Source organism: Equus quagga, chromosome 11 (genome assembly GCF_021613505.1).
Source record: "Equus quagga isolate Etosha38 chromosome 11, UCLA_HA_Equagga_1.0, whole genome shotgun sequence".
In the NCBI taxonomy this organism is placed as follows: domain Eukaryota; kingdom Metazoa; phylum Chordata; class Mammalia; order Perissodactyla; family Equidae; genus Equus; species Equus quagga.
In genome coordinates this window covers 73,759,073-73,770,866 of record NC_060277.1, presented here as the reverse complement: position 1 = coordinate 73,770,866, position 11,794 = coordinate 73,759,073, and the positions used below count along the sequence as shown (strand labels likewise).

The window sequence follows — 11,794 nt, the reverse complement described above, 5'->3', positions numbered from 1 at the left end:
AATTAAATAACTGATATGTTTTGCAGTATCTGCTAATCATACTTTCCTGTTGAACAACTTTGATGTTGGAATAAGCCCATGTGAATGTATGTGTGTGTGTGAAATTTGAAGAATTTGAGGAGGGAATTCTATCAGCACCAGATCAAAGGCACAGATCTGAAATAATAATCATGAAAAAGATAGCCAGCATCTTTTAAAATACCCTGTGTGCTGGGGAAACCAAGATGGGGGCAACTGCAATTTATTGTAGAGGCAGAGGTAAGTGTGAGAACGAGGTAGTGGCAGACATAAAATACTATAAAAATACCACCTAGGGCTGGCGCCGTGGTGGTAAGTTCATCGTGCTCCACTTTGGCGGCCCAGGTTCACTGGTTCAATCCTGGGCACAGACATATACCACTTGTCAACCGCGCTGTGGCAGTGACCCAAATATAAAGTGGAAGAAGATTGGCACAGATGTTAGCTCAGGGCTAATCTTCCTCAAGCTAAAAAAAAGAGGAAGATTGGCAATGGATGTTAGCCCAGAGCTAATCTTCCTCAGCAAAAAACAAAACAAAAAAACACAACGCCCCCCCCCCCCAAAACCACACCACATATACTACATCAAACCTTTGGATTTAACTACCAGTTTATAAGAAATGTGGGCACTGAAGCAAATATGAAATTACATCATGAGGATGTAATTGGCCAAGTCTGGAATGTGGAAAATTCTACAAGATATGTAATGTGATTTCTTTAACAAATAAACTGCATACAAGAAAGAAAGAAGGAAGGAAAGGAAGGAAGGAAGAAAAAAAAGGTGAACTGTTACACATGAAAAGAGACTTAAGAGACATATTTATCAATCAAATGCAAAGTATAGAACTTGTTCAGATCCTGATTCAGATAAATGGACTGTAAAAAGACATTTTGGAAACTGTAGTTTCCAAAAAGTTGCATTTTGGAAAAATTGCACATGGATAGGGTATTAAATGATATTAAGGAATTATTGTAAAGTGCGATAATGATCTTGTGGTTATATTACAACAAAGTCTTTGTTAGAGATACGTATTGAAGAACTCACAGCTCAAATGTTATGACGGGTTACTAGAGATTTACTCAAAAATACATCAGGGGGAAAAAAAGGTTGTGGGACAAAAGGTGAAACAAGAATGATAAAGTGTTGATAATAGTTGAAGCTAGGTGATGGACACATGGAGCTTTATTATTCTATCCTACTCCTTTTGTGTATGTTTGAAATTTTCCATAAAAAATTAAAAACAAATACTACGGGAAAGCCAGAATCTCTTTCCATTCCCAAACATATGAAATAACTAGAACATTCTTGCTGTAACAATTTCATAAGAAGGGATCAAGATTGGAGGGGCATCATTTAAAGGGTGAGTGGAAGGAGAGAGGCCCTGGGGACAGGAGGGTAGAAGGAAAACTGGTTTTGAGTGGTGTTGAAAAAGCCAAGGAGGAACACAGTTTCAGGACAGAAGGATCAACCATGTTAAATATGGCATATGTTAAGAAGGAAAGGATTAAAATGACTCCACTAGACATACAACTAGGAGGTCACTCTTGACCTTGGCAAGATCAGTTTCAGTGGTGGTGGGAAGACAGGCAACCTTTCCAATTTGACTGTGAAGAGGAGAGGTGAAGATCGTAATCTTTCTTTTTCCCCCAAAGGAGAAACTAGGGCATTTTTTTTTTTATTCTGAGGGGAAGTTGCCATTTGAGAATGTTTAACAACATAGGTGAAGAGAGGAATAACTGACTGACTCACAGAGCAAGGACCCTTACTACAAGAGGAAATATTTAGAACAAATTGATGTATATCTCACTGAAGCAGATAGCTTGTTTTTCTGATCATGGCCAGTTTACTTTCCTACTTTACTGTAACTCCCACAAACTGTTCTGGAGTATATTTTTACTCATAAGTCTCATACAACAGATATATTTATGTCAGTTTTATTGCGTGAAGAACTAAGATTTTTTATGACTGCACTTTAGGCACACCTTTGGGTTCTTGAATAAAATTGCACTCTTCGTAGGGTTTTCCCTTAAAAAAAGGTTTTCCGCCACAAAAAAAATGAGAAGTTCTACCTCTTCCCTGCATTGGGACCCTTAGGACTCTTTAGTTTGTCTACCATTCTTGTTTCAAAAACTTCACTCAACCTACTAAAAAAAATCCACAAAAACTTTTCAAGAATTTGTCTTTCCCATCATCACCAACGTATAGGGTGATTAGGTCTGCATTTCCAACTCTTATTGCCATTTCAAAGATTATTACAAACTATTAGAATCTCCGAAGCCAATTACATACTGATTACGCTGACCAGTTTACGTCCGAATTCCACAGAGGAGTTGAACTAAGATGGGTAAGACTCAGATATTCTACACGTCAGGGCAAACTTCTCATTCTCAGCGTTACTGGGGGGCGGATGTTTCGGGAGTGGGAAGAGGGAAAAAGGAGGAGAGCAGAGAAGCTCCTCTTTCTCAGATTTCAGGGTGACATGAATGCACCTGACGTCCGCGTGGCATAAGAGCTCCGCCAGCTGACTGAGGCCGGGCTGGACAGGGGCTGGGACTCCGGGCCAAACGGACGACTCCGCCCAGTGCAAGCACTCGCGCGCTCCCGTGAGGGCGCGCACGCGTACGCAGTCGTGTCTCGCGCAGGGCCGGGCCTGTCAGGCGAGAAATCTCGCGAGATCGAAGACTGGGATGACTGTCGGGAGGAGGGGAGTGGTGTTGGGGAAGGGGGGGGAACCTGGGCAGCGGCCGGGTTCTGTGGCTTCAGGGCTTGGGGAGAGAGAGAGGGAGGGTGGCAAAGAGAGTGAGTCGGTGCCGCCGCCTGCCTGAGGAAAGAGGAGGGGTCCCGCTTGCCTGCGCCCTTCGCGGGCCGAGAGTGCGAGGCAGCCGCGAACCTTTGAGGCCTCCCGGCCCCTGGGGACCCCGCCCCACCGCCGGCCGGCCGGCCCGCGGCCTCTCTTCTCTTTGTGAGCGCCCCCTTCCCAGGGGTGGTGGTGGTGGCGGAGGGCTGTGCGTGGGCCCGCCCGCCGAGGGGCCGCGGCGGGGGACCAAGAGGGCCTCGGCTGTGTGAGGACGGGAGGCGGCCGAGGCCCGGGCCGGTTCCCCCGAGGCGGCGGTGGCGGCGGCGGCTCCCGGCTCTCGGCACTTCCCCGCGCCATCTTAGCTGAGCCCAAGCGCTGAGGGCGCCTCTTCGACCCCAGTCGTCCCCTCGCCCCCCCCCCCCCCCCCCCCGTTGCCCAGCGTGGGGGGGGGGGGCCGCCGGGGGGCCCGGGGGGGGGGGGGGGGGGGGCGCCCCCCGCCGCCCCCCCCCCCCCCCCCCCCCCCGCCCCTTGTCCCAGGGCTTGGGCTGGGCGGGCCGCTGGGGCCCCCGGGGTGGGGGGGGCGGCGGTCCGTCGCCAGGCCCCCTCCTCCTCCTCACTCCTCGCCCTCCAGCGGAGCGGCTACCCGAGCGCTGCAGGGGGCTGCGCCTGCCTACTCCGCCCCGGACCTCTCGGCGAAAGGGTAAGGGCACCTCTGCTTTGGGAAAGGGAGACTTGGAGGGGGCGGGGAAATTCGGCCCACTCTGGCCTCTGCGTGGGGCGAGGGATGTGGGGGTGGGGTGGGGGAGGGAGACAAGGAGGGTCTGTGATTCTGTGGGTGGGGTGAGGAAGCTGGGGAGCTGGGCGCCCTCCCGTTTTGAGGGGCAAGAGCAATTACATTCCTCTTTCCTGAGGGTCACCGGAAGGGGTGGTGGAAGGGGATGTCTCGTGGAAGGTGTGGCCCTCACAGGGAGACTGGGTTGATGTGCACCCCGATTTAAAGGCGCGAGGTCCCTTTCCCTTCTGGTCCCTCTGCTCCTCCCTCTCCCTCTCCTTTGTAGTGTCTGTGTTATTCTTGGGAAGGGAGACTGCTCTGGGTAGCCTGCTGGATGGATTCCACCCACCCTCGGGAAATCTATACTCCTCTTCCGTAGGGGTGATGGAAGCATTTCTCTCCCCCTACCCTTCCCCCTTCCCCATCCTTTAGTCTGCTGCAATGCTGCAGAAGTCCAAGGCAGTTTCTTCATACACAGGCCCGTGTATACACTGAAGGGAGGGGGAGTAGGGGAGGGAAGTAATGGCGCTTCCCTTGGAAAGGTTACCCTTTTTCCTTCGGTTTTTAAATCGATAACAGTACCGGTTTATACTCTTCCCCTGAGATCTGGCCCTAGGAAGTGTATCTGTTCCTGTTCTTATTGTTGGGGGATATGGCCTCTCGAGAGGGACCCTGCCATGTTAGAACAGTTTTGATGTCTCTTTCGCTCTCTCTTTTAAACAGTGGGGTGACATTTTTTTTAGTGAGCATATTGAGTTTTCGTTAGGATTAAAAAAATAATACTTTTGTCCCCTCTCATTTTTTCTTTTTTTTTTCTTCCTATGACTTTTGTACTTCTTGAAGAATTATTAAAGATTATTGCATACAGACGGACATTCCTTCTCCCTGAGCTGTGAATTTTTAGGGTTAATACTATTTTGTAGAACGCTGAAATTGAAATTTTCTGAAAATGATTAGGTTACAAACCTTTCTATAGCAAATTCTTTTGTTTCTTAAATGAAAAAATAATAAACGTTAATTTGACTAATTATGCTGTGATAGAATCTATATTCTGTAGTCATTGTCATTTTTCCACTTGTTTGTCTCATGTCGTATTTGTTTAAAACAAATCATCTAGTTTACAGTAGTACTTGTTGGTTTGTCCTTAGTAGAGTAGAAGTAAATAAAAATAAGAATTTTATTTTTATTTTATTCTGCAAGTGTGTTGTTGAGTGCTTTTTTGTGACCAAAGAGTAGTTTTGAAGTCTGTCGATGATACTTTTTTAAGTATTTAGATTTACTGATGAAGTGATTTCAAAATGTTCCATATACAGAATTAAATAATTTTTTCACAAAGTGATGAACATGACTAAAATACGTACAGGTGAGAGTTGTCTTGATATTTTACTAACAAGTTGTATTTGGTGTTTAAGCTTTACTTAGTGGGTGACTTATTTTTAAATATTTTGAAAGGCCATCTACATTTAATGTTGTCCGTTAGAACTTTTTTGGTGTGTTTGTTGCATTTTGAAACCTGTTTAAGACAGGAATTTAAAGATAATAATAGTAGTGTTAGGCACTCATTTAGTTTCTCTCATCTTATTTCATTATTTTGATATAGGGAGACACATTAAGGATATGTTAAATTAGTTTTATTTTTCCACAGCCTTGCTTTATTCCTTTTTGATTATCTGAATTCATTTTAAGTTAAACAACGCTTCTCATTTGAATCTTTATTTCATGACACAAAGCTGCATGTTGTGGTGTGTAGAGTTTTCTCCTATATGGCAAATTGTGCCATAAAGTTTAATTCTCTATGTTAGGGTTTGTTGTGGATAATTAATTCATATATACTAGCGTGTATAAACCCAAGCATACTGCTCAGTAAAGAGTGACTGTTTTTATCTTGGAAAGATGCAGGCAGAGACGATTTATCAGTAAAGGCTAGAAAACTCAAGATTGTACACGGGTTATAGGTAAACTACTTGGTATGTTTCAGCATGCTAGAACTGAGAGTTACTCTTTAGGACAACTAAGAAGAAATTCTGTTTTCCATAGCTGTTAGGAATTCTGCCTAAAGTGGGAATAGTATGTTGGTGATCAATTAGGTAAATTCATTATTAAGGAAAAATTGCCTGAGGGTTATTTCAGCTGACCTCTGATGCCATTGTCAGAAAGGAATACTGAGAGCTGTTAGTCTGGGTTGGTCGATTCCAGATTACTATGGTACTTCTTATGTTTCTACATAGTTCATCCTCAAAATGGCAGTGTACATCACTTCCTGTTCTTTCACAACTGGCTTTTTCTCTGGATTCCCTTTTAATGACTTAATTTTTGGCATTCTGATATCTGACTTGTTAATTTGGTTATAATTCTCATGTTTTATAGATGGAAGAATTTCTAAGAATCAGCTGGGTTTAAAGCCTTTGAATAGTCTAGGATTATCTTGACAATAAACTGCCTTCCAAACTAAAGGATAGTTTCTCAAACAAATTTGAGAGGTTTTAAAGAAATACAACAGTGTACATGACCAAAAGTATGAGTGAACTGAGTAGAAAATAATTATTACATTTTCTGTAATACAGATTTTGGGAGAATTGTGGATATGGCAATTAATTGAATGTGTGTTAATATAAAACAAGCTTTCTGTATGTCAAGGCATATACATGATATTTGGTCCTATGTTATGATGCCATCCCACTAATAAGAAAGAAACTGATCAGTTACAGAATATGGGAAAGACTGGATGCTCTTAACTAACCATAAAGAGTATAATTTATTTTAAGAATTTGCTGGTACTTAGTAGATATGAATACTTAGTTAATCCAGAAGTTATCTAGGGGGCAACTGTTGGCATTGAAATTAGAGTTGAGATTAATCTGTCATTCAAATTACTGGAAATAAATTCTGTATTTTTCACTTGACTGATTTGTGTATTAAAATCAGTTAATTTTTCCTTTTATCTCTTTTTCATTATCAGTAGTCTCTATTACTTATAATAAGTAAACTCATACTAATTTAACTTTTTGGAAATTAGAAGCTTTTTTGTATGTATTAGATAAGGGCTGCTGTTCAGTTCAGGATTGTATATGAATGAATCTTTTCTAAAAAGTGTTATTTCTAGTCAAATCTTGCATAAAATTAACATTGTTCCATTAAATAGAGTGCCAATGTTTGTTCATCTGCCTTTAGGTTTCTGTACTTGTTCATGGCTGGATTATTTGTTGATATTCTTCAAGATTTCTTAAATGTAAGTGAAAAAGATACAAACCTGTATTATTTCATTCCATTATATTCCATTGTTAGATTAAAGTCTTTTAATTTTTAGTGATAAAAATTGATGTTTAATTTCGTTAAAGATATCTCATACCTTCTAAAAAAGTCCATATGAATTAAAGAGTTCTGTGGAGGGACTAGAAACAATTATTTTCAGTTGGAATGTATCTGTCAACATTTGGTAACAATTATTTATCTATCAGTCTCTTCCATTTGTGCTGGAAGCAGACTTTTTGTTCTGAAATAGAATCTAAGGCTGCATTTTTTTACCCAGTGACAAAATTAAATGACCCCTAAAAGGTGGAAACGTTTTTCAAAATATAAGTGCCTGGCATGTAAATAAAGTAAATAAAAGTATAAGTTACTAAGTTACTATAATAGATATATAGCCTCTTCAGAATGCCAATCTCAGTGATATTATTTAAACATAACTACATTTAATTGGCCTCTAAGTTATGTTTAAACTGAGAAGGGGCTAATTTTTTTCTTGTGATAAAATTATTCAATATGATAGTGTTATACAGATTTAGAAGTAGATGAATTACTTCATTTAGAAAAACACACAAAGTTTAGTTTCAGAGAAAAGCGTTAACAAATAATGGAATGGAACAAAATATTCTGATTTGCAGCCACCAAAAATAATAGACACTTAATATACCTTAATTTCACCATTTATTAGCTGTGTAACTTCTTTATGTAACTTTTTAAGCCTCACTTTCCCTGTCTATAAAATGAAGATAGTATCTACTTTACAGGTTGTTAGGTTTAAATGGGATAACCCTTGTTAAATACTTGACATATTGCCTGATACATAGTAAGCACTCAATAAGTTGTTGGCTATCACACACTAGCTACTTAGTGTTTACAAATGAATACAGGGAGTCTGATATTTAAAAGAATGAGTTGCTTTCTGTAATTTTGATTTGAAGTTGGATTTATACGTTTGGAGCTCAACATATATTTTTGGAAGAAATGGTGAGAATTTCTGACTAAGGGTGGCTTACAAATTTTTTGTACCTATAATAGACTACTATGTAGTTCTACAAGAGATTTGCTTTTTCCTTTGTTGAGTATAAAGTCTGTCCTCAAGAACAAAATTTCCTTTCCTCTTCGTACTTCATTTGTTTAAAAGTCATTTGGTATCACTTTTCCACCTCCTGGAGCTCTTTTCATCATCCCTGGCTTTTCACCATCCAAAGTACTCATGCTCTCCTAAGCTTTTTTTAGGTATCCTCTATAGGTGTGTCCTCACCTTCCAAGTGCTTTGTATTCCACAGTGTATTAATTCAGCAAACATTAAGTGATGATTATGTGCCAATAAGATATGGTCCCTGCCATAGAGGAATTCTGTCTTTTATTTTTTTCCACCTCCTGAATAGTTGTCTCAAACTAGATATTCATAGGAAAGTGAGGACCTTCATGTGGTTGCCAGTTCCTCTAAGCCGTGCTTTTCAAACTAGGTTGGCATCTATTAATGGCTTGTGAATTTAGTGGGTCACAGTAACAATTTTTTTAAAAGAAAAGTAATGGGAAATAATCCGAGTGTGGTGGTGTAAGTAAGGTGAGCATTGTAATGGGAAGCTTTTTGTTGTTGTTGTATTTTCATGTGTTCTGGGTGCTCAGTTAAATTATTTTGAAATTTCTTTGTCACCTCATCCGTTTTACTTCTAATCTGATGTCTCTGAAGTATGATTTTGCTTGTTTTTTTTTTTTGGCAACTTATTTTTTCTTTTTCTTTCAACAACTCTACTTTCAGTCTCTCCTGATTCTAGTCTCTAGTCTCTTTGGTAGTTATGTTGCGCATATTTACCTTTCCTAGGTCTCCAAGCTTGTAAGGTACTCAGGGATTCTGTCTAAAAGAACCTGGGGCAGGAATACCAGCAGTTTTGGGTGTGATGGTAACTTCTGAGGTTACCATATTGGGGAACATGTGTTACCACACATCTAGTGTCACATCCTATATGTGTGAGTGAAGTTTCTCATGAATTGCAGAATTTATTTTTTAAACAAGGAAAACTTTGGGGCTGGCTCCGTGGTCTAGTGGTTAAGTTCAGTCAGCCTTGTGGCCTAGTGGTTAAGTTTGGTGTGCTCTGCTTTGACAGCCCAGGTCAGGTTCCTGGGTGCCAACCTACACCATTTGTTGGCGGCCACGCTGTGGCTGCGACCCACATATGAAATAGAGGAAGATTGGCACAGATTTTAGCTTGGGGCAAATCTTCCTCAAGCAAAAAAAAAAGAGAAAACTTTTTATTGGGAGCATATTAAGAAATATCTTTTATTTTTACTTGGTAGATTTAATTTAAAAATATTAATTGCAAATACATATTTTAATAAGGTTTCTTATGTGACTATTTAAATGAGTAAATAAGTATATTAAGTATATTTTTAAAATTTCAGTGTGTTTCAGTGCATTACATCTAACCATGTCGTTATGTTTTGGTGAATGTTTTTAATCCACTTGTAGTAGTGATGAGTCTCTTGTATTTGGGATTGATTTCTTCTCACTTATTCCCATTGAGACTGAGAAGGAGGTTTCAGAAAAAGTTGATGAACAGTGTTACTAAACAGGTCAAGGTTTTTTCTTTTTTACACATGGGAATTTAGTGTCACTCAAAATTGGAAAAACTTTGTTTTTACCAAAAGTATCCATATCCTTGATTGTAAAGACTAAAATTGCTTATTAACCTATGTTTGTACTTACTCTTCATTGTTGCACAGAAACTCTGTGTGGTATGCGTTATGGTATTTAATATCTAGTGTTTAAGTAATCTCATGTTGTGTAAATGGTAGATATGATTGTGATGTTTTATAGGGACCATCAGATTTTAGGAATACAGTATTTCAGTTGGTTTTGTTTCTTAGAATTAAAGGATTCTGAGTCCCAGAAGGGCAATATGATGTCCTCACTTTCAGATTCTTTACCTTGACATAGTTGTTTATGATGATAATTTTTCCTTTATCTAGAAGAGCACAAATAATTAGAAAATAGAATAACGAAAGATCCTTTTATCTTCAGTTTAGATGCTGACAAAATATTTTTGTGTATTATGTATGAATCTTCAATTCTGTAAAATAATGCCTTAAAACTTTAATCAAGAGTAAAAGGATTTTAAGAAGGAAAAGATGTGAAAAATTTCTATTTAGGAAAGAAATGTTCTGTAGTAGAGAAATTTGATTGCTAGCAATAGAAAGTATAGAATTTAGATATTTCTTTGTTTATGTGACATTTTGATTGAACTAATTATACGTATACCTACTAACATATAGTAAACTGATTGGAGAGACCCACTACGTTCAAGAATAGCATTGTTTTGGAGGAAAATAAAAATGTTGATACATGAATTTTGTTTTTGTAATGTGTATTAGATAATTCAGTACTTTAGAAGAGTAAATTTCACAAGAGAGTTTATTGTTGTAGTAAAAGCTGTTATACCAAAACTGTAAATAATGGATTGTTACCAAATGAATTTTTTCTTTCTCTGGTTGAATACTTATGAAGTAGATGCTGTTTATTATTTAACATCCTTAATTATCATTTATAAAATAAATGATAAGGATGGCGAGTTTTTTTGTTCATTTTGCTTTATTTTTGCATTTAGTAGTTTTAATATTGGAACTGAGTTGGATTTTGTGCCTGTAAGGAGGGCCAAATGGGTTTTTGAAAAAACTTTTTTTAATCAACGAGAATAGACCTACTTTGGAAGTTTTATGTTTTGAGAACTTTAAACAGAAATCAAATAAGGAACTTTTATTTCTATTTATCAGATTTGGAGTGTAGGTATTTTAATAATGTATCATTCTTTCAAAATTTTACCTTAAGTTAGAGAAGTAGCCTCCCAGTATTTTACAGTCTGTCTACTCTAAACAACTAAATTTAACAAGGCATCTTGCTAATTTAAGAGCCTTGAAAATACAGAGTTTTGTTCAACCTTTCACATGATGGCATGGAATATATTAGGGTAGGAATGGCAAAATAGATACAGTAAGCAAACATCTATAATGTGTTTTATGACTATCTTTGAGGTGGTAAATCCAGTGGTTAACAATAAAATGGCTCTATTATTGAGATATGAAATGTTTATTAAATAATGCAAAAACTTTTTTTTACAATAAATATGTTAAGGTACACCATTGTGTGTTTTAACATAAATTACATTAGATTAAAGTTAGGTGAAATGCAACTCAACAACAAAAAATCAAACAACCCAAACAAAAAATGGGCTGGAGACATGAACAGACATTTCTCCAAGGAAGATAAACGGATGGCCAATAGGCACATGAAAAGATGCTCATCATCGCTGATCATCAGGGAAATGCAAATCAAAACTACACTAAGATATCACCTTACACCCATTAGAATGACAAAAATATCTAAAACTAATAGTAACAAATGTTGGAGAGGTTGTGGAGAAAAAGGAACCCTCATACACTGCTGGTGGGAATGCAAACTGGTGTAGCCACTATGGAAAACAGTATGGAGATTCCTCAAAAAATTAAAAATAGAACTACCATACGATCCAGCCATCCCACTACTGGGTATTTATCCAAAGAGCTTGAAGTCAGCAATCCCAAAAGTCCTATGTACCCCAATGTTCATTGCAGCATTATTTACAATAGCCAAGACGTGGAAGCAACCTAAGTGCCCATCAACAGACGAATGGATAAAGAAGATGTGGTACATATATACAATGGAATACTACTCAGCTGCAAAACAGAACAAAATCATTCCATTTGCAATAACATGGATGGACATTGAGGGAATTACGTTAAGTGAAATAAGCCAGTGAGAGAAGGATAATCTGTGTATAACTCCACTCATGTGAGGAATTTAAAAATGTGGACTAAGAACAGTTTAGCAGATACCAGGGGAAAGGTGGGGTGGGGGGTGGGCACAAAGGGTGAAGTGGTGCACATACAACACGAATGACAAACATTAATGTACAACTGAAAT

The 11,794-nt window shown here is 38.9% G+C and overlaps 1 protein-coding gene across 2 annotated transcripts in view; it reads left to right on the top strand.

The window, feature by feature from the left end:
• The first annotated feature begins 3,322 nt into the window (after window positions 1-3,322).
• The window catches only part of TAOK1 (TAO kinase 1), a 149,309-nt gene continuing 140,837 nt past the window's right edge, over window positions 3,323-11,794 (top strand). Inside the window, exons 1-2 of one of the 2 annotated variants that reach the window (XM_046675835.1) lie at window positions 3,323-3,516; window positions 6,760-6,817. The gene's annotated coding sequence lies outside the window, so the exon portion shown is untranslated. The remainder of the gene's footprint in view (window positions 3,517-6,759; window positions 6,818-11,794) is intronic. The other variant, XM_046675834.1, reaches the window with a different exon arrangement.